Source organism: Camelus bactrianus, chromosome 8 (genome assembly GCF_048773025.1).
Source record: "Camelus bactrianus isolate YW-2024 breed Bactrian camel chromosome 8, ASM4877302v1, whole genome shotgun sequence".
NCBI classification, from domain to species: Eukaryota; Metazoa; Chordata; class Mammalia; order Artiodactyla; family Camelidae; genus Camelus; species Camelus bactrianus.
The window spans coordinates 2,065,894-2,089,779 of NC_133546.1; positions in this window are offsets into that span (position 1 = coordinate 2,065,894).

A 23,886-nucleotide genomic window follows, 5' to 3' on the forward strand; every position below is an offset into this window, starting at 1 on the left:
CCTCAGATCATGCGGGACGGCCAGGTAAACTGGAAGCGAGACAGAGGCTGCGGGTGCCGCGCTGTGCAGCCACACAGTCTCGGCCCGTCAACCACAGACCCAGACAGAGCGTCCCTGCGTTCCTGAGTTCTTAGTAGACGCATCGCTGCCCTGCGGCTGGTGCGGGGCTTCTGTGTCAAGGGTCAGGGCGTCACACGGAGCTGTTTCTGTTTCCTTCCAAACACAAGACACTCCTGAAACTCGAGGAATTCTCGGTGGAGACGGCGGTGGGAGACACCGGTGGTCACAGCAGGCGCTGCAAGAATGGCACCGGCTGGGGATGCTGTCCGTGAAAGGGGACAGTCTCCTTTCTGCTGAGAGCCCTGAGACAGGGTTCCTTGGCTCTCAGAAGTCGTGGAAATGCAGAACCAGCAGGCCACGGTGACGCATTAGGGCAAGACCTTTTGTGGCCAGCTGGACAGGGCTTTGAGTTTGCAAAACTGTGAGGCTCTGGGAAGAAAGTGCAAACCTGCACCAGGGCCAGGCGCAGCGGCGTCCCCTCAGAGAACAGAGATGCCTTCCTGTTTAGGGCTCTGTTTGAGTTCAGCCGTACTGAACCGTCTGGTGATTAGGGTGGACTGACCAGGAGAGCGCCCCGAGCCCCCGGAGAAGAAGTAAGCCGCGGAGAAAGGAGGAGTCACCAGGCCACCAGGACGCAAGGCTCTCGCACAGGGTGGATCAGAGACGCCTCTCTCCCTGCAGCGGGGAAGCTGAGCGCAGTGGGGAGTCAAGTCAAGCCCGTGTGAGCACAGGGCACCCCCTCCGCTCAGCGGTGGCATCAGCTTCCTTTGAAAAACCCCTCTGGCCTGTGCGAGGTCCTAGAGTAAGCTCAGCAGGGGACCGCTCATTCCCCACCACAAGGCCTGTCCTCCGGGTGGCAGAAGCAGTGACCCCCACCCACTCCGGCCAGGGGACAGCATTCCTCCCTCAGCGGTGCCTTTGGGAGCAGCCTCGGGGGAGTGAGGCGTGAGCAGGGCTGGGCGGGCAGGAGCAGCGACAGGTGCGGGCTTTCCTGCCAGCATGGCCAGAGGAGTGGTCGGGAGGTAGCTCTGACTGTTAAGACGCGGCCGTTGGGGGCCGCACGTTCATCGCCTGACTCCCAGGAGAAGAGCCCTGACTGGCAGCCGAACGCCAGTCCCCGTGGACTGAATCCTCCCGCTCTGGCTGACGACCAGCAACCAGCCTGCTGTCACCGAGTGCTGGACTGGGAAGAGGTGCCAGGCCTGTGCCACCTCCAGCAAGTCGTGGACACGAGGCTGCTACGCGGGTGACTCTGGGAGCAGCTGCACAGAAGAGCACATTCTGTGTGATTGTGTGTGCGTGGACTCGGGGGGCCTAGCGGATGCAGTGGCAGGAAGTAGACCAGCGGCCGCTCGGAGCAGGGACAGGGCCGAGGCTGATCGGGAGGAGCTCAGGGAACTTTCAAGGGGTGCTGGGGTATTTCCTATTATCACTGTGGCTGTGGTTACACTGCTATGAATTGGTCAGAACTCATCGAAATCATCCTGAAAATGAATGCTTTTGTTGTATGTAAGTTATATCTCAATAAAATTGACTGTTTCAAGTATGAGGCACCCTGCCCAAGCAGGTAAAGACGGGTTTCGGCTGATTCCTAGGACTGGACATGGGGTGGGAAGGAGAGTCAGTGGCAGTCAGCCCAGCACAGCTTCGTTCCCGTGGAAGGACGTGCGTGAGAGCCACTTGCCAGCTCGCCCTCCGTCCCTCCTGTTGCCTTCCAGCCCTTACTATTTCTAAATGCTGTTGGAATGACGAAAGCAGAGAGGTGTGTGGCTGCTCTGCTGGCCCATCCATCTTCTCTCCCCGGACACCAGGCCGCCCTGGGCTGGGGCCTCCTGTCATTTCACTGTACATCACTTCCAGTCTCTACCCTGAGACCCTGTATCAGTTTCTCAGGATGTCTCTGCAAAGTACCACAAACCTGACGGCTTAGAACAGCAGGAAGGTGACCTGTCACAGTTCGGGGGGCCAGGAGTCCAGGATCAGGGCTGGTTCCTCCTGAAGGTCTGACAGAGAAGCCATCCAGGCCTCCCCCCAGCTGTCAGGGGCCTGCAGCCCTTGGGGTCCTTGACCCACGGACACATGGCTCCAGTCTCGGCCCCGCATCCCCATTGCCCTCTCCTCTGTGCTCCTCTGCATCCTCCCCCTTACAAGGGCGCCGACTCAGGGTGGGGCGGGCAGGCCTCACCCTCAAGCCAAGATGATAATCACATGTGCAGAGACTCTATTTCCAAATAAGGTCCCTTTCTGAGGTTCAAGGTGGACACAGATTTTGGGGAGACATTATTCAACTGACTACACCCCAAAATTCTATCTCCAGTCCCAGTCCCTCTCTGGAGCTCCAGACACCAGGATTTCTCCTCAGAACATTCAGAAGAATCTCAAATACCTCCTGCTTCAACCAGACTCAACTGTCCTTCCCAAGCCTCGCCCGCCCACAAGCACGCTCATTCCAGCAACAGGCCACCCCTTCCAGCTGCTCGGGCCACAGACTGAGCAAACACACCAAACACACCAGCCAAACCCCTGAGCTCCCTCCTCAGGACGGAGCGAAATCCTGTAACTCAAACCCAGGGCTTCTCATCCCGCCTGCCAACCCCCTGCACCAGTGCCGTCATCTTCCAAGCGCCTCCCGCCTTCCGCGATCTGTTCTCTTCTCAACAGACCAAGCGGGCCTTTTACAACTATTCGAGGCACGTCTGCATTCTGTTTGAAATCCTCCAGGACACCCCCACGGCTAGCCTGCATCCTGACTGGGACCCACAGGGCCGGCCTCTCCCTCCAGGCCTGCCCAGCTTTGTGTCCTGCCCCTCCCTTGGGACCCTGATCTGGGCTTTTCCTTGAGTTTGTGCAGCACATTCTTGATTTAGAACCTCCATCCTTGGGATTCCTCTGCCAAGAATGCAGCCCCCAGACATGCGTGGGCGGGCCCCTCCCTTCCATAGGCGTCCACTCCGAGGCCACTGCTCCCCTGACTACCGAACGGCAGTCTCTTCCCAGCTCCAGCCCCATTTCTGGGTCCAGCCCTGCCTGGTCTTCCTGCAGTGGCGTTGGCCCGTCTGTGGCCGCTGGTGCGCATGCCCCAGAAAGAAGTAGCCTGCCACTCTGCTCCTGCCAACGCCGGGACATCGGGACAGGGCCTCACATGCGCAGGTGTTTCAGAAATACTTGCTGAGTGGACGAATGAATGAATGAGGCAGTGACTGGTGTGGAAAAATTTTTAAAGACTGGGTTTTTTTTAAAACGCATATCTCATTTCTGCAGCAATCTCTAGACCTGATCTTGTATCAACCGCTCGCTGGTGCACAGATGGGGAGATCACCGCAGTGTGGGGCAAGTCGATTTTGTAATTTGTCATCTCAAAAGGGGAAGAGGTTTTAACATGAAAGAGAGAGTGGGTAGCCTTTGTGTGGGACACTTACGCGAAGCTTGGCAGGGCCGGGCAACTTCCTTTCCAATTCCTCTCCACCCCAGACCCTCGCTCACCACCTTGCCGGGACCACAGGGACACAACATCATCTTGTCCAGTGAAGATTCTTAGTTTGACAGATACACGGACGCTCTGGTCACTGGACAAACATGTTTCGGGGAAGTGAATGGAATCCCACGTTGGGCTGTATTACTTTTGGACTTCCTTTTTTTTTTTGGAGGTGGGGGAGGTAATTAAGTTGATTTATTTATTCAATTTTTTTTAAACGCAGGTACTGAGGATTGAACCCAGGACCTCGTGCATGCTAAGCACACGCTCTACCACTGAGCTACACCCTCCCCACCTCTGGATTTCCTTTTAAAGTTGAAATTCCCCCTCAGTTAAATTATTAACAAGCACAAGCCTAGGACATGAAAGGACATGACCAAGAGGACATGGGTGGGGTGGGTGAGGACATGGTGACAGAGACACCAAAACACAGGTCTTGACTGGACTGGGACACAACAGAGCCACGCGGACCCCGGAGTTAGACCAGCATCTCATTCCTGCTTATTAACCGGGAGACGTGTGTCAGCTGCCTGCTCGGTCTGGGCCTCCGCTTCCCCGTGTGTGACGCCTGGGCGTGCGGCCACCCCGCAGGGAAGCGCTTGACAGGTAGTGGACGTTAAAAAGTGAAGAGCTCAGAGGCAGAGGGACCGACAGGCTATGGCTAAGTCATCTTGAGAGGTTAATGACAGATCTAATTTTCTACTGATCCAGGCTGTCAGAAGACTGCTAGACTCCCACTGAGCGACGGAGCTGCAGCTCCAGACTGTCGCCGCAGACCCGAGGCTGCGGGTGCCTTTGGGAGCCATCTCTCTAGGAAGTTTGCAGGAAGATGACTCATTCAGGTACGAGGTTTGCAGGCGCCACCACCATGTCTGTCACTGCTTTACGTGCAGGAGCCCCCACAGGAGGAAGTGGGCATGGAGGAACAAGAGAAAAGGGGGAAAACAAATCAGCCAGCGCAGCGGGGGGCTGCCTCCTCTTCCTGCCACCTGGGGGAGGTGAAGCTAATTAAGGAGACCCCAGAGTTCCCATTATTTTGATTACCTGGCAGAGCCTAAAAACTTCCCCTCCTGAAGAGGGAAAAAGGAAATCCTTCACCTGCTCTTCCACGGGAGGAGGGAGACAGACCCAACTCTGGCTGCCATTCGAGGTCCTCCATGAAGGACCCACCCTCTCTGTCCCGTCAGACACCACATTCCGAGAAGCCCCGCTGCGATGAGTACCTTCTAGTGTTAGAATTCCTCCCCTCCCATCTCCCCACTCATCGGCTCTTCCCTGATCTTGGAGATCTGGTCCAACACTGGTGCCTACATCTGCTCTCGGCTTCCAGCCCAAAGCCATGGTTGACTCAGGCTCTCTTGGCAACCTTGTCTACCCAACCCTGGCCCCATGGAACGTCCTGCACACATGACCCAAAGCCACCTTGGTTCCCTGAAGATACCCTGACCTGTGGCCTCTGTCTGGAGGAAAGGGGAGAGTGGCACCCCCACCCCCGCCCATGATCCAGAGGCTCCTATTCTAAACCACACCAAGAGGTTGGTGTGGTCAACTACACCTGGCCCACCATTTCCATGGTCCCCAGATTCCTGGAGTGGAAGGTCCTTAGATGTATCAAGGACACCCAGTTGTTCCCAGGGACTCCAATTTCCCCACGCTGACCACTGCAAGGACACAGCTTCTTGTTAGGAAGGAGGGGTTTACCTGGCATCAGCCAGGCTGCAGCCTCTTGGCAGCTCGACCATCAGTTCACTCCTGAGTCCAGCCGACCCTAACTTGGCTCTACCTCCTACCCTGAGGGACGCCGCCTTGTGCCACATATTAGGGGGGTCCATGTTAGACAGGATGCATTGCCTCAGGGAGACCTGCAGCATCAGATGGTACCCAGAAAGTTCAATTTTTAAACTAACTCTCCCAAGTGATTCTGATGTTAGCTCAACTTGAGAGCCACTGAACTAAATGACGTTTGTTTTCCTTCAAAATGTAAGTCTCAGACTAACCCTTGTACCTTACACGTTTTCCATGGACAGCAGTGTTTATTGATATAAGCAACTGATCCGAAATTACTACTTTAATCCTAAAGGTTTTAAATTTCAAAATATCGTATCTTAGTAGTTTGTATTTCCAACATTTTACTGGCAACTCCTCCTCCCCCCATCCTTTGTACAATTATTTGCATATACTTTATTCTACATATGTTATAAGCCCTATTTCTCTTTTTGATTTAGTCAACAATCTTTAAAAAACCTAATTATAAGAAAAATACTTCAAACATTTCCTTTATTTTCACGCCTTCTGGTGCTCTCCACTCCTGGTATAGACCCAAATTTCCACCTGGTTTAATTCTCTACAGCCTGAAGATCTTTGTGCAACATTTCTTGTAGCACAGGTCTGTTCATAATGTGTTACCTCGGCTTATTTGTCTGAAAAGGTTTAATTTTTGCTTTCAGTTTTGAAACATATTTTGACTGGGTAGAGCATTTTGGGTTAAGACTTTTTTTCCTTTCAGTTCACTGAAGGTTTCGCACCATTACCTTCTGGCTTGCAGAGTATCTGACAAGAAATCCACTGCAGCTGATGTTTTAGTCTGTATGTAACGCTTCCCCCCAGATGCATCCCATACTTTCTCCTTGCCTTTGGTTTTCAGCGGTTCAGTTATGATACGTCTAGGTGGATTTTTTTTCAGTTTGGGGGTTTATCTTTGTGTTTATACTGTTGGGACTCTCTAAGCTTCATGGATCTGGAGTTTGTTGTGTTGCACTATTTTTGGAAAATTCTTAGCCATCCTCTCTTTAAATTTCTCTTGTTTTACTGTCTCTTATTCTGGGGCCCCAACTGCATGTGTTAGATTGTCTGATCTTGTCCCAGAGCTCTTGGGTGACCTGTTTTTTCAGTCCTTTTTTCTTTTTGTGTGTCACTTTATATGGTTTCTCTTGACCTGTCTTCAAGTTCATTTAGCTTTCCTCCGCTGAGACTAGTCTGCTGGTAAGCCCGCCAAAAGAATTCTTTGTTTTATATCATTTCTTTAAATTTGTAGCATTCCTATTCGTCTCTCTCATAGTTTCTGTCTCTCTGCCGAAACTTCTCATCTGTTTATGCATCCTATATACCTTTTTCTCTAGATCATTTAACATATTTATCATGGTTATGTTGAAGTCCCTATCTTACACTTCCAAGAACTGGGTCACCCCTAGATCTGGTTCTTTTGGCTGTTTTATCTGTTGGCAATGATTTGGTTTTACTTTGCTTTGCTTTTTACAGTATCAACTTTGGATTAACTGCTGAAAACCATGCATAAAGAAAGAGTAGATAAAAAGAATATGAAAACAAATATGTGTATGTTTCTATATGACTTAAATATTATGCTGTACACCGGGAACTGACACAACATTATAAACTGACTATACTTCAATAAAAACATAATTTTAAAAAAAAGAGTAGAGACCAAAGTAAGTAATTTTTATGCTCATAAAATATCATTTTATGTGTGTTTCCAGAGGCGAGGAGGCTGTCTACCCAGCCAGGAGTTGAGCTGGGTTTGAGGGCTTTTTCGGCTTTAACCATTGCTTTCAGTGCCCCCACAGGCCCCCAAAGCGTCTAGGCTGCCTCAGCTTACAGCAGATAAAATGCTGGTGGGGTTTCTCAGTGTTCCTGCTCCAGCTTCTATGCTCAGCCACTCCTGGATGCCTGTGCCAGCCAGAGGCTCTGAGGTCCTCTCTCCTGCACTTGCCGCCCCTGCAGGAAGAAGCAGCTGTTGCTTATTACGGGTGCTCAGCTCCTGATGGCAGAAGGAGGGATTTTCTGCTGTCCTGAGTCCTAGGTAAGCCCTATGAATCTGGGCCTCCAGGTAAGGTTTTCAAAGCATTCCTGCCCCTCCTTCTCATGGAAGCCCCACTCTGCCTTGTGTTTGTGGTTGGTCTCAGCTGAGAGGAAGTTCCCTGTCTTGCCCCCAGCAGCAGTGGACGCTTGTGCTTGTCCTGGAATGAGAGGTTTAACTCCTCTTCTCAGTAGCCCAAGGCTACACCACCTTTCCCCCAGTAACTATAAGATTGTTTACTATGTCTGTGAGTCTGTTCCCAGTGTTCATAGCAACACTATTTACAACAGCCAAGACATGGAAACAACTTAAATGTCCATCAACAGATGACTGGATAAAGAAGAGGTGGTATATTTATACAATGGAATACTACTCAGCCATAAAAAAGAATAAAATAATGCCATTTGCAGCAACATGGATGGACCTGGAGATTGTCATTCTAAGTGAAGTAAGCCAAAAAGAGAAAGAAAAATACCATATAGTATCACTCATATGTAGAATCTAAAAAAAGGAAAAAAGAGGACACTAATGAACTCATCTATAAAACAGAGCCCTGCTTTTTTATTCATGTATTTCCCTTTCTCTGCTTCTGAGCACACAGCAGATTCCAATCCTCCATCCGAGTCACTGCATGACTTACTTTGGTTAACACAGCATGACCGGAGGAGATTTGTCATACTTCCATGCAAGTCCTTCAAGTTCCAGGCTCAGTTAGCCCCACTCTCTCTCCTCCCCATGGGGCTCCAAATGGGGGAGTCCTGTCAGCTTGCCCCCCGAGCGAGGGCAGCATTGGGCAGACCGGGGGTGGACGTGGCTCTGGGTGAGGAATGAGGCTGTTATCGCAGCCAAATCTAGCCTACCTAATCCAGTCTACGGCTGGTTTATCCTAAGTGACAGGTTTGGAAAACTCAAAAGGTAAATAAACATTTCCCCAAAGAGAAATGGTCTAAAATTTTCTCAGCTTCTTAGGACACTTCTTCAAGAGACGTGTTTCGATGGCTTGAATGGCAGGGTGACCTTAGTCCTTTCCTGCCCCCTGAGGAGAGGGGGCCCCACACCGTCGCGGTTATCAGCGATGCACACAACTCTGTACCACGCCTGGGTGCCCGTCTCTGACCCAGCAAGGTGCTGATAGGCACTTGGCAAGAACCACCTGCTGCTTCTCCCACACAGCTGCGAGGAGGAAACACTGCGAACGAGAACAGGGAGGGAACTTACCCACGGTTACATTACTTAGCCAGGAAACAATGAAACTAGGATCAGAACCCAGGGCCACCTTCTGCTCTTAGTAAGCGGAGCGTTTACAACATGCCCATCTCTCTCTACCCACGTCCTCCATCCGGGAGCCCCACTGTCCGGAGACGCTGACTTTCTACCAGTGGCCCAGAGCTCACCGTTAACGTCCACATGGACTGCCCGGGAATAACAAGCCTTGACCGGGGTGGGCTGAGCTCGTAGGCCAGCTACCTTAGAGGCCAAGGTGAGCAGCAAGACAGTGGAGGCGCGTCGGGAGCCTGCTGTGTGCTGCGTGCTGCTTCCTCACTCAGCGCTCACAACCTGTACGCAAACTAGGTGTGAGCTCCATCTTACAGATGCACAACCTGGGGCTTGGAGAGAGACCAAATAACTTGGCCGTGATATATTTAATGCATATCAAGATTAGATTTGTTTTTTGCTTAGCTATTTTAAATTTTGCTTGTTTTACTTTTTATTGAAATATAGTCAGTTTACAATGTTGTGCCAATTTCTGGTGTACAGCATCGTGTTTCAGTCATCCATACACACACGTATATTCGTTTTCATTTTCTTTTTCATTATGGGTTACCACAAGGTATTGAGTAGAGTTCCCTGTGTGCTACAGAAGGACCTTGTTGTTTATCTATTTTATATATAGTAGTTAATAACTGTAATGCCAAACTCCTAATTTACCTTCCCACGCCCTTCCCCTCTGGTAACCATCAGTTTGTTTTCTATGTCTGAGTCTGTTTGTGTTTTGTAAATAAGTTCATTTGTGTCCTTTTTTTAGATTCCACATATAAGTGATGTCACATGGTATTTTTCTTTCTTTCTGGCTTACTTCACTTAGAATGATGATCTCCAGGTCCATCCATCAGAATTAGATTTCAACTCAAAACTGCACTTTATGTGACCCATGCTCCCCCCTCCATGATGGTGCAAGGTGTTACAGCCTTGGATTACAGGGAAGGCACATCTTTCTGGAGTCTGCTGGAAAGACCAGGTACCACGAGGGATAAGGCCGCGGGACACTGGGGAGGAGAAGTGCTGGAGAGGGGGCTGGAGGGCGCCCACCGCTCAGGGCCAGGCTCAGGCCTGGGCCCAGCTGCTCTGCCTCCCTCTCAGACTGCACTCAAGCCATCAGAGAGTTTGGGTACTTCTAATGAGAAATCAGAAATTTAACCGTTTTGGTTTTTTTTTAAATAAACTGATGAAGTTTCATCCTAGAAAAAGGCAATTTAACTGGTTTTCCCACCAATTCTATTCTCCCCTTGTTTCTGGACACATGGTCACTCAGCTGGGGAACAAACTTGCAGAAAGCAGAGAATCAACTTGACTTCCATCATGGTTACTTTTAACTAAAGATCAGGAAATTATTGTTGTAGCTGAGACAAAAACTCCGCAAAATTTTATGTTAAGAAAACGCTCCTCCTCCTGCTTGCTCCAGGGTTCGTGTGCGCCTCCTCCACTGGCATCAAGGGCGAGAGTAGGTTGTTGACCTCAGATCTTTCCTCTTTCTTAATGTGCCCGTTTACAGCTATAAATTTCCCTCGCCGCCCGGGTTTGGCTGCACCTCAGAAGCCTTGGCACATTGTGTCTTTTCACGCATCTCAGAGCATTGTCTGACTTCCCTTTTCAGTTCTTCTCTGACCTGTGGGCTAGTTAGGGCTGTGATTTTAAATTTTCACATATTTGCGAGTTCCTCCAATTTCTCCTGCTACTTATTCCTAATTTCATTCCGAAATAGCTGGAGAACATACTTTGCTTTGTTCCTATCCTTCTAAGTTAGTCGAAGGTTTTAGCCGAGCACGGGGCCTGTCCCGGGCAGCGCCGCGGGCGCCTTTAGGAGCGTGTGTCCCATCGCCGAGGGCGTGCTCTGTGCGTGTCCGCCACGTCTGGCTGTCTCACAGCGTTGTTTAAAGTCTCCTCCTTCCTTGTTGGTCTCTCGCTGGCTGTCTTACCATTATAGGTGGGGTATTAAAGTTCCCAAATATCATTGTTGAAATTTTTATTTTTGCCTTTATTGCTGCCAGCTTTTGCTCAAGAAATTCAAAGATGAACTTCATCTTTTTACTTTTAACTTACATCATTCTAATCAAAGTGGGTTTCTTATACATAGCGTAGAGTTGGGTTCTCTTTTTAAATCAGTTCTGACAATCTGTTTTTTAATTGGTGTGTTTACACCACATTCAATATAATTGTTGATTCATTTGCCTTGGTGTTTACCATTTTGTTTTGTCTTTGCCTTCTATTTTTCATTCATCTGTTTCCTCCTTCCTGCTTTCTTTTGAATTATTTAAGTGGTTTATGACATTCTGTTTCTATTTATCAGTTATGATTTTTTCTGTATCATATCTCTTTGTATTATGTTTAGTGGTTGATTGAGGAATTACACTATACAAAGTTAACTTTTCATTGTCTACTTAAAAATCAGTATTTTAGTACTTGAAGGTGAATGGAGACACCTAACCCCCATATGCAGGTCCCTTTATTTCCTGCCTTTATAATTATGATGTGTAATCTATATATTACATACACTGAAAACTCCAACAGACTTTATTTTTTGTTTTTAATCATAAACATTTGTAAAAACTCAGGAGAGACTAGTCTGTTATATTTACGTACAGAATTACCACTTCTGATGTTTCCTTTACTCCTGGTTTTATTTATGTAGGTTTTTTTCAGTCGGGGGAGGTAATTAGATTTATTGATTCACTTAAACAAAGGTACCGGGGACTGAACTCAGGACCTCATGCGTGCTAAGCAGGCACTCTGCCACTGAGCTACACCCTCCCCCATCTCCTGGCTTTTCATGTTTCCCTTTGGTAGCACATCTCTCTTGTCTGTAAAACTTTCTTTAGCAATTCTGTTGGAGCAGGTCCCTTACCAGTAAATGTTCTATTTTTCCTTCTTTTGAGAATATCTTTATTTCACCTTTACTCCTGAAGGACACTGTCACTGGATACAGCATGGTCTCTAATGAGAAATCTGAATTCTTTTGAATCTTTGTTCTGCTGTAAGTAACGCACGTTTGCTCTCAGGACTTTTTCCTCTAGTTTTCAGCAGTTTATGATGTCTTTAGAATATGGTTTTGGTCGGGGGGGGGGGTTTATCCTGTTTGCAAGTTGCTGAAGTTCTTGATTCTGCAGGTTTATGTGCCTTGCCAGATTTGGAAAGTCTTGTCATTATTTCTTCAAATATTTTTCCTGTATTTTTCCTTCAAACATTTTTCTCTTTCTCACCAATTTCTGGTATCCTAGTGATGCAGATGTTAGCCTTTTTAGTAATACCTCACAGTTCCCTGGCTCTGTGTTTTTTTGTTTTTTCAGTGTCTTTTCTGTTTTTCAAATTAAATAATTTCGTAGGTCTGCTTTCAAGTTCACTGACTCCTTCCTCTGTTATCCTTGTTCTGCTATTGAACCCATTCGGTGAGTATCTTATTTCCTTTTTTGAAAGTTTCAGTTCTGATTTCCACTTAGTTCTGCTTGATGTCTTCTCCTTTTTCGCTAACACTCTCTGTTTTTCCACCCAATTCAAGAAGCATTATTACAGCAGCTACTTTAAAGTCTTAGTCTGAAGATGACACTTATTAATGGAATTGCATTTTAAATGTTTTCAATGTGAAAGTTCCCAAATCTTCTGTTTAAAGGTAAAATTTAACTAACAAGAGCCCCCCACCTCTGAGCTACCTTATTAAGCAGAATTTAGCTCATACAAGTGTGGCTGAACAGAGGCTGATGGACAAGGATACCTACAGTGTGATTGTTATTACATAACAGAACACAAGTTTAGCTTACAGATAAATTATTTCTAAAACCGCAGAGGCCAAACCACAGTGGAAAATTCAGCTACTCTGGAGAGAAATAGCAAGATTATCTTCTGCAAAGTTTCCTATTCAGGTATGCCTTCTAAGGTGGCCTATATTTCTAACGCTTCTTAAAGCCCACGTCATGAAGAAGGCATTAGTCTCTATGAAAAAAAAATCTATAATTTTGGAAAGAGTTTGCCTCTTTGGCTCTGTATTCAGTCTCACAGACAGGCTTTAAATACTAGTGAGATGTTTAAAATATTTCACAGGACTACAGATTTCACTTCTTTTTCAATATGCAAATCAACCTCAGAGAATTCTGAAGATTTTTAAATCATTTTTTCAAGAATTACTTGGGTTAAGGAATAGACATCACCTATAAAAATATGTATTTATATTCATATTTATATTTATATATAGAACCCAGCAGACCGTCCCTGGCCCAGCTGTGAGAATGCTGGAATGCAAAAGGCCACACACATCCCTGCTTTGGGTTCTGTGATCTCAGAACTGGGCTAGGGAAAATCTGCTGGGTTCTACATCCCGAGGCAATGCGTTCATGAGATCACTTTGTCCACCACCAAGAGCAGCTGAGGCGATTTCTTCCCAGGGAGCGTTCGTGACTAACTGCTCCAGACAAGTCGGCCACTGGCAGAAGTGACAGCAGGGCTGTGTGTGGTGGGTCACTGCGGCAACATTGGCTGACAGCGCACTCTCCCCCTGGTCCAAGAACCAGTGGCCAGTGAGCCCAGCAGCAGCGTCACTTCCCTCCACGGAGACCCAAGCCCCGCGCGCGCCCACGCTCCCTCCCAGGGGCCGGCACTCCAGCCCGTCCTGATCCTCCCGGCCGGCCCCCCTCTCCGCTCCACGCCTTCTCCTGACCCACTTCTCTCCTCGCTCTCTCCCTTGTTGGTCTCCTGTGCCCTCCCTCTCTCCGTCTGTACTTGACCGTAACTAATCAATGGGCTGTTTCTTTCTTACACAGCTGGCCAGTTTAAACAGTGCTTCCACTCTCTGAGCCCTCTGGTTTCTCAGCAGAAAAAAAATTTTAAGGTTCTCTGCTGTTTCTTAGGAGATTCATTGCTAAATATTTTTATAAGCCTGTGGCAATGGGTTTTTTTGGGGTTTTGTTCTGTTTTGCTTTCGGGGCTTTTTTCTTTCTTCAGAGAAATGGAAATAGCTGCAGATAAATTGCACCTCCTGCCCCGGTGGGAGCCTGACGAGGCTCGCGGGGTGAATGACCTAGTTTGACTTGTCGCCACTACGAGGCGTGGCGTGTAGGTGATGTTATTTCAAATACCCAAATACGAACAGAAAACCTGAAGCAGCCTAGGCAGGTGGGGCCTGGGGAGGTAGGGCTGCTGCTAACACACGGACTTCAGCAATTCCTCTCAGTAGTTCCGAGCAGACTCAGCGAGGACAGAGCTCACAGCTGACGTTTTCCAGAGCCCGCCGGCCGCTTTCTGCACGAGGGGCCGTGCCCCCCGCCCCGCGGCCTCACCTTCCGGGCAGCGGCCCGGCACGGCCAGCGGGGCGCTGGGTCCAGCAGCCTCCCCCAGAGCAGTTCTCAAAGGACAACTGTTCTCTTTGAATTTTGGACCTTGATTATATGTTATAGGGGGCAAAACGTGGCCGTGCTGAGAGGGGGGGCGGCACCGCAGGGTCCAGAACTCTGCTGCTTTGACTTCGGCCCAGAAGTCCTTCTTTCAAATAGGACCGCTGCCGAGGTCCCGTGAGCATTCATTCTTTATTACGTTTATTTGCTATTTCACCTAAAATGCATTTTCCTGAGGCTCGTTTGAACACCTGATGTTGACACCTATTCTGCTTTAGCCCTTAAACTTTTTTAATTTTATGTTTAATGGAGGCACTGGGGATTGAACCCGGGGCCTCACGAATGCTAAGCACGCCCTCTACCACTGAGCTTCCCTCCCCTCCAATTTCTAAAAAAAAAATCTGTTTGACTTAGTACGTAAACCTCAGAATATTTTGGTCATCAACTTTCTCGAAAATGTCTAGATTTCATTAAATAGTCATTTGGTTTCAAGGTAATGGATGGGTCAGTGAAGCCATTTAAATGTTCATTTACCACGATTTACCTTGATTATATACGAACCCTTTCTCCAGGGATAGAGTACAACCAAAGAAAAGCACTACGGCTTCAATTTTTGAAAGAATTACATTTCAAAAAGTTCACTAGGAAGTGAGTGGGTTAACACCCATTCTTCTGTAGGAATGCAGTGTAGGAAGTAAGGCGCAGGCCTCCGGGCCGGTTCCTCTCCCAATTTACTGTCTCAGCCCTGCCTCCTGCTCCGAGGCTTTGCAGGCAGATACCGGATTGCCCTTCAGACGCAGCATTCTGTACACGGTCACAGTTTTCCTGAAAGATCATAGGCAGCTATGAAAGGTTGTTGCCTAAACTTTATTTAAATTCCAGTGGAGTAATCCAAATTGTGAGAAATCACAGGAAGTGGCACAGAGCAGGACAACTTCAACAAAGTCTGAGGTAAGAGTGCAAGCGCGCTGAGCCTTCCTCAGATGCCAGCACAGCCACGTGCGCCTGCGCCAGGTGGCCTGGGAGAGTCAGGGGTGTCCTCGGACACACTGCTGACTAACAGGTGCAGGACCGGGTTCCAGTCTCCGCAGAGTCAGTAAAGTGGAAGTTCACAGAGGCCCCTCCAGAAGTGAGCTCAGGGCCCCTCTCCTACCCACCAAGAGAGCACAGTTCCCTTTTCACACTGTTCCTGCCTCCCCTCCCCATCTCCACGTGCCTCCCACCACGTTTATAGCCTCCAGTTCTTTAAAAACCATAACATTATATAAAGTGATTGTAACAGGTAATCCTTCAGTTTATGACACATAGAGAGGTAGAAACAGCATAAAAACACGGGGAGAAGAGGGACCAGAGCTGTACAGCAGAGACGCTTCTGCATCTCAGTGGAAATAATTTAGTACAAAACTAAAAAAGATTCTCATGAAGTGAGAAGTACAGTGTGAACCCTAGAGCAACCACTAAAAAATAACTTTAAAAATACCGTGCTGGTACACAGGAAGCTTGTTAAGAGAGCAGATCCTCAGAGCTCTTGCCACAAGAAGAAATCTTTTTTATTGTATCTACATGAGCTGAGGGATATTAACTAAACCTAACTGTAGTAATTATTTTACAGTATATGTCCATCAAACCACCCTGCTGGCCTTAGCACTTCAAACTTACATAGTGATATATGTCAATTATTTCTCAGTAAAACTGGAAAACATACAAACACACACACAGACAGTGAAAAAGTAAGGAATTAAATCGTTATATTAGAAAAGACTCACTTAATATGCAGAAGAGAGCAGTAAAGTAAGAACAGAGGAAAAAAACACATGACACATATAAAAAGCAACAAATGTAAACTGCAGCCATAAACTGTATCAATAATAACACTAAATGTGAGTGGATTAAACAGGTCAATCAAAAGGCAGCGGCTATCACTGAAGAAGTCATACACTGAAAAAAAAAAGATCCAACTACATGCTGTCTACAGCAGACAAACTTGGATTCAGAGATACAAATAGGCTGTAAGGAAAAGGCAGATCACGCAAACAGCCGCCATAAGAACAAGAAGAGCTACACTAATGTCAGGCAAAGCGACGTTAAGACAGACCAAAACTGCTAGAGAGAAAGAGGGACATTTTATACTGATAACAGAGTCATCCATCAGGAAGATCTAACAATCACATATATGCACCTAACAACAGAATTCCAAAATACAGCATTTGGACAGAATGAGAGAACTGAAGGAACAGATAATTAAACAACAAGAGCTGGCAATTTCAATACCCTACTTTTAATAATGGATGGAACAATGAAGAATAAGATCAACAAGGAAACAGAAAACTTGAACGACACTATTAACCAACTAAAACCCTGCCTAATGCAGCAGAATACACCTCCTTCCACGCACGTCAAACATGCTCCAAACGCAAACCCAAGGCGCAGTGCGATACCGCTTCCCACCCGCTGCAGTGGCCACACTGAGAGAGAGAGACGAGCGTGGGTGGGGCTGTGGAGAAACTGGGAGCCTTGTGCACTGCTGCTGAGGATGTAAAATGGTGCAGCTACTTCAGAACACAGTTCAGCAACTCTTCAAAATTCTGAACAAAATTTCTGACTTAGAAATTCCACTTCTGTGTCTGCACCTAACAGAAGAGAACACACACGTCCTCACAAAAACTTGTGTGATTATTGTGTGAATATTCTTAGCAGTGCTACTCGTAACAGCAAAAAGTGGAAACAACCCAAATGTCCATCAGTTTATAAACGGACATATTAAATATGGTATTCCATTCAGTAGAATATTATTCAATAATAAAAAAATGAAGTAGTGACAGATGCTACGACATGGATGAAACTTTAAAACATTATGGTAAATGAAAGAAGCCAGTCATGGAAGAAAACTTACTATAGCATATTGGGGATGCTATACCGTTTATTGAAAATATCCAGAAAGGCAGTCTAGACAGACAGGAAGTGGCTGTCTTGGGGGAAGGCTGGAAGGGTGGGGAGAATGGAAAACGACTGCCAATGGGTATGAGGTTTTTTGGGGGGTGACGAAAATGTTTCAGAACTGACTGCAGTGACGGTGGCACAACCCTGTGAATAGACTAAAAACTGCTGAATTGTGTATTTGACATGGGTGAGTTGTATGGTGTGCGAATATGCCAATAAGGCTGCTAAAATCCCTGCTGGAGAGTGACAGGGGCTGCACTGTGGCCTGGCCGGGTCTGCACACACACCCTGACCTTCTTCTGGCCCCAAAGCTTGTCTCAGCTATTCCAGCTCACTGCCTGCCAGCCTGTTCTTTGGTGAGTCATGCCCAGTAACTGGGCATGGGACTGCAGGCTGCAGAGAAAATGTTTTAATTTTTCTGCATGGTTAGGGCTTTCTGAACAAATTTTACTGGGACCTGGGACAAACGACAGGGCTTGGAAGTTAATAGAGATTCACCTCTCTTGCAGTCTGTGCTTACATTTCAAAGGGGCTAGAGACGGAGGAGCCATGGACACGTCCCAGGAGTCTCTCCTCCTAGAGACATTTGATTACATTCCAAAGAGTAAGAACCCAGGAGCCTCCCTCTTTTCTTCACGGAGGATTACTTACATTGGGAAGATCAGTTCCTTTTGCTCTCTGCAGGAGCCTGCAGATTCTTATTTTCAGGGTTCCTCACCTACAGTACAGACGCAGGATGGGTACGGTGACATCAGTTTGGCCCTCACCACAGAAGGGGGAAAGCTAGAGTAGAGGAGACCAACCTGGTTACTGCTGTAAGGTAGGGAATCATCAGTCCCTGCCCAGGGCCTCACGTCTACTTTCAGAACAAGTAAACGTGGGTGTGGAAAACTTACAAAGAAAAGGCATGACCACTCCTGGGCTGGGTTCCACCAGAATCGAGTCTGGGTCACTATACAGATTTCAGTCACAACTGAATGCAAATTACTACCGATCTGTCTGCAGGGAGCAGTGCACTGCTCAGACTCTGAACTACATCCCGGTTCTGCTGGTGTACAGACGCCCCAGGTTCTGCTCCTTTTGTTGGAAAAGGCAGAGGTCCCACCTCTGCAACTTGCACAACCCTTCCTGTAGAAGGAATAAATAATTCCCACTGAGCTGTTGGGAGCTTTACACAAGGAGCACCTACCACTGAAGTAAGGAGCTAATAATGACTGAAACAAGGTACCCGGCTCACGGGACTCCTGTCCTGCTGGGAGAACAGGCAGCGAACCGCCGAGGCTGTGCTCAGAAGCCACTTCTGTCTACTCTGAATGGCAGTTTATTTTAGTAACAGTTCCCACTGCAAGTCATTTTTTTTTTAAGAGGCAAGGTAAAAACCAGTGGGAATACATCTATAGTTTCTTAAAGTTCTCTGATGTGTACTGAACAGCCTTGCAGGCTGAGGCTTCGGGGGAGGAGAGGTCTTTATAAATGTCAAATTTATCACAGTCTGAGCTCTGCCAAAGGAAGAAAGGCAGTTCAGTGGAGAACGGATAGTTTTTTCTACAAACGGTGCTGGAAAACTGAACATCCGTATGTAAAAAAAATAAATCTAGACACAGATCATATCCCTCTCATAAAAATTACCTCAGAATATCATAGAACTACATGTAAAACACAGTCCCTTAAAACTTCTTCAAAAAATAGGGGAAAATCCAGGTGAACCTTGGGTTTGGTGATGAGCTTTTGTACATAACACCAAAAGCACAATCCATAAAAGAAAAAAACTCATAAACTGATCTTTAATCAAATATAAAACACCTTTCCTGAGAGCGACACTGATTGAACAAAATGACAAGCCACAGGTGGGGAGACAACATTCACAGAACACCTATCTTTGGATAAAGGACTCATACCCACAAATGTCAAATTTGGTCCCGCAAGGCCATTCAAGGCGATTCCTTGCACTGGCAGTTCCTGCCTGCGGTCAGTGTCTGGGTTCTGAGCGGCATCTCTGGTTCTCTCCCCTCCCTGCATCTACAGGGAACAGTGTTGCCAGTGCTCCTTGCAGTAGCAGGGTCACCTGAGGAGTCTGGGCAACGGGCTGCTTCACAGGAGACGTGGCCTTGAGGAGCAGGTGCAGGACAGCTGGGCGCTCCGCCTGCCACCGCACCCTGGGTTGCTGCCGAGACACAGGCGCTCCCCGCGGCCAGCAGCCTGGGGCGGACCCACCACCTGGCGGTTGGAAGACGGGGCCGACTGACCCGCCGCAGGAGGCTGGCCGCCCGGGTCTGCGGTGGGGGTAACATGAGCGAAAAATACACCTACGGTGCGTTGAGCCGCCAGGATTTCACGCACCGTCTAGCTCACTCGCTGCTTGACCGTCTCGTCAAGCTACCATGAGGGTTAAATCAGAACACGCGGGTGCCTAGCGCAGTCCACGCACCGAACAGTCAGCCCAGCCGTGGTACCTGCCGGCCTTCTGCGCGCCGCAAGAAAGCCAGCGCGGTCCCGGGAGGAAGGGTGCGGCGGCCCCTCGCCACGGTCGCTCATCTCTCCCCATCTCCCCGGCGTGTTTCCCCTGTGGAGTCTGGGTGGGGCAGCTCCCGCTACCAAAGCCACAGGGAACGGGGCCCCTGCCTCCCCGCCGGCTCGCCGCCCGGGCGCGGGGTCGGCATCGGGAGGGGGGACGCCGGGCCCGGCGCAGCCGCGCGGGCGGCGGGGTCCGCGCCAGGCCCGCAGCCAGCGCCGGGCCGCCTCTCCTCCCATCTGCCCGTTCTCGCCGCCCGGCTCCCCGCCCTGTATCTTTCCGAGAAAGTCCGCTTCTGTCTGAGTTCGGGGCAGACTGAGCGTGTAGTCTGAGACCACGAAGGCCGACGGGAACCGGCGGGGGCTGCCGGGCGAGCAGCTGGCGGCGCCGACCCCACGGGCAGCCGGTCTCGGCCCGACCGCAGGGCGCAGGGCCGCGCGGCGGCGGTGAGGCGAGGGGCAGGCGGGTGGCGATGGCCAGTGGGCAGGCCCCCGCCTGGCAGAGCGTGCGTGAAGCCTGAGGCAGTGGGGACCGCCTTCTGCTAGAGAAGGGACACAAGATCACGACACAGAATCAGCTACAGGTGTAGAGACTCTGAACAGAAACAAAATCCCAACAAACTACAGATTGTTAAAATCTGACAAATAAACAGAAACATTGCAAAATACAGGAAAATATTTTCGTTAACTGCCTGACGTAGCTTTGTAGTACAGTTTTCCTACATTGTTTTAATGGCATCCCTTCTGATACCACATTTCAACCAGAATGACTTTTTAAAATACCTCTCTATGGAGATAAAAAATAAATTTACTTTAGAATGACTGATCAAGATGGTTTTGCAATTATTATTTTAAGAGTTTTATCGATTGATGAATTCATTTTGGAAATGTCATTCACCTGTTAGAATTGTCCAATTCTGGAAAACTTTTTCAAGTTCTTTTCTCACAGGAGTTTGGGATTTAGAGCATTTCAGATTTTCCTTCAGTGACTAGTAACATTTTAGTAACATATATGCTCTCTTGATTATTCATTCACCAGATTTTCATTTAGGCCCTTGTCCTAACGGCATATCATGTTTTATGCTGTCTTTATCAATATTTTGTCAAATCATTAGTAAGTTTAAATGTTTTTACTGTGTTTACACGATGCACGCCTCTTCATTAATTGGATTATCGAGTAATACAAGAGCCTAATCATCATTTCTATGCAAAACTTAACTCATGAATGACGGTTTGGGGTAAAATCTGGAGAAGTATTTTGTTAGTTTTTAATGTCGGGATCATTTCTGTTTTATCGGTCCTCCTCCTCACATGGACCCTGAGCCGCAGGACTGAATAAAGACGCTCACCCTGTAAATTCAAGCTTGGATCTCACCCCGGACAGCTCTGTCTGCAGGGCCCTCAGAGTTGTTATTTTTAAATCCTGCAATTCTCTTCTGTTAAGAAATCAATGCACTTTGGGCTGTGAAAATCGTGTTTGATGTAAATGTTTATGGCATACTGCGATTCTTCGAAAATTTTGGTGGCTTTCATTCTGTTACCATCCAAGTCTCCTTTAAGTGGTGGTGAAGTCACAACCAGAAATCCAAGCTGGCCACCGCTGACAGGGACACAAGAAAAACCCAGACTGTGAAATGCACCACGCTGGAGGCAGCTCAGGGGATGAAGGGAGACTTGACGTGGAACTGACATCTGAATGAGGCCTTAGAAGAACAGAAATTCATCAGAAACCGAGCGATCACCCAAGGAGCTCTCTCTTCTCCTTTCCCTCAACATCCAAGTAAAACCAAGTTTCTGCCAACGCCTCTGCCTCGGTTTACCCCCGGTGGCCAGAACCCCTCCCCGGACATGTGGGTGCTGCAGTCCTTCGTCAGTCCTGTGTCCACGTCTCTGTCTTGGTCTCTGCTAAACACGCACAGAGAATTCCTTGTTCACTCACGTTGTTGTTGTTGTCCCATTTTCAGCCCTTCCACTGAACAACTGAGCCACATAATTTTTTAAGCAAAAATTATTTTGACTGAATCTTTTCACAGCAGCCTTTTTTAGGTACAAAATCTTTCAAATCTTGCATAGAGCAATTAGATTTTTACTTCAAAACTGTTCTCTGAATTATGTTTCATCCACGATAAGCCATTCTGCTGGCTCATCCCCGCCTTGGTCACATGCTGTCCTCTCCCCTCCTCCCAGGGCGCCTCCGTCTGCACACAGTGGGGCTGCCTTCATTTCCTCCGCACCTGTTTCCCCCAACACGCCCCTGTCCTACAATGGTGGCTGGCGGTGTGGACCGTGTCAGGAGGGTGGATGGGTCAGTGTGCAAGCCAGCCCAAGGTGGTACCCAGGAGGGTTTGCGTCTGACCCATGGGGTGCCCGGGTGCGGCCTCTCCTTGCTGGCCCTCCTCACATGTCCAGCGGGGTCCTCAGGCCAGCTCCCTGGAGCCCTGATCCCCCCATCCCCAGCCCCCAGCCCCAGGACCCTTGCTGAGCACAGACAGCGGCGGATGCTGCGTCAAGTCCCTGCTCCAGCGGAGCTTACGGTGACAGCCCAGCGCGTTCCAGGAAGCGATGAGAGGCGAACAAGAACCACGGGGTCAACAGGGCCGTGATGCCATGGGAGGGAAACCGGCCAGCCTGGCCCGGGCCAGGGGGCAGGGCCACCCCAACAGGGAGAGGCAAGCACACCCCGGACGGGAGCCCCCCAGGCAGCTGGAAGGAGCAGACGGGCTGTGTAGCAGGTGCGGGTTTGAAGCGGGGGCGCAGAGGCAGGCGGTGCAGACAGAACAAGAACAGCGTCGGCACCGCAGGCGCTGCGTTACTGTTACTACAAAACAGAAAAGGCGTGAGCTCTTATCCACTTCAGTCATCATCAGTAAAATGACACTTTATTGACATCTGACAAACAAGACAGTTGGAGACTCCACTGTAAAACACAAGTTTTACCATAACAATGTTATTTCACGGGTTATTATTTCAACGTGTTTCTTCACGAAAGGAAAACGCTAATCACACTCAAAACCTTCCACCTAGTCAGGGGACAGCGTGGGAGCCAGGCGTTTCCAGAGCTGGATTCTATGTCATTAGCGCTGCTTTACCTGATGCAGGGTCTTGTATTTGGCATTTTCCTCCCCATCCTCCCAGATATTATCAAAAGGTGGGAGTCTATGGGTCATAAAGAAATGACACACTTCAGATGCTACTATTCAAATTTTTCCACAAAATTAAAGAGCCACCCCCAATAATCACTTCACTGAAATCTAGCTCCTAACAAAGATTCAAAAGTCACACACCTGACAGACTCCAGAGGGCCGAACACAGTTACAGTCTTTACAGAAAGCGACTGTTTACAGAGTGACCTCCAAGAAAACACACTTTATAACCAAGCACATCGGGAGACTTCCAGCAGCAGAGTCCATCTCCAGGCAGCGCTGTTTCCTCACACGGAACGTGCAGAGCCTGACGGAGACCGAGCTGACAGCCCACAGGCTGAGGGCAGACGCAGGCTCCCTGGCCCGTCTCTGTCCTACCGCCTTTCGACATTTATGGCTCAGTTTCATGTAAAATTAGATTCTAATGTCAAATAACCTTAACCCTTACATTATCATCTCCCTTTACATATTAAAGCCTATTTAAATATTTTTGTAATATTCAGACTAATGTGAAATGAAAAAGTGGCATTATACAAATCACAAAGTCTGTTCACTAACTGAGATCAATGAATTAGGTCTAATTTGCTTTCATTAATAAAGGTGACTTTCAACAAAAAGCTTTAATTTAGTTGAAATAAAAAAGTACAAACTTTAACACACAATCACAGCTTTACTTACATTAATATGAACATGCACACATCCCTTCCAATTGTTCTTTTCAACACTTCAGTGTCATAGGTGTCAACCACCTACGTACACAGCAGCACCACGGAAACAGTGTAAACGAGACTGCCCGACAGTCTATCACCGGCTGGCTTCAGAGGGTTACGATGAAACTACGTACAGTGTATGAAGCTGGTCAAACTGGATCTGGTCTTAGGCCATTACTACTGTGACAGTCCAATTTGGATTTTAATGTAATTAACTTACAGACCTGAAATAAAAGCGCTGCTTAATGGTTTCAGATGCCTTTGGTATTCAGTATGTTTCAAGGCATCTTCACGAATAATAAATTATAACGAGAACCGGTGAGTAAAGCTTCTGACATGGACACAGGGCGGTGACTGCAAAGGCTGCCAGGGGACAACTCCATGAATCAAAGGTCATAACCAACTCTGGATTTCTTTAAAACAAGCAAAACTAAGTAGCACACACAAGTATTGTAACATAACCTCAATGGTCTAACAAACCTTCCAAATGGAAGGAAATACAAAATAGAGCTGACTTACCAAATTTAACCTACAGTAAAGGGCCTCCGTAGTACAGATTTCCCAGGCCACCTTGCCAGCCAGCTGCAGAACCACTACTGCTCAATGTCAACTGCAGAAGAACCGCCTATGGCCG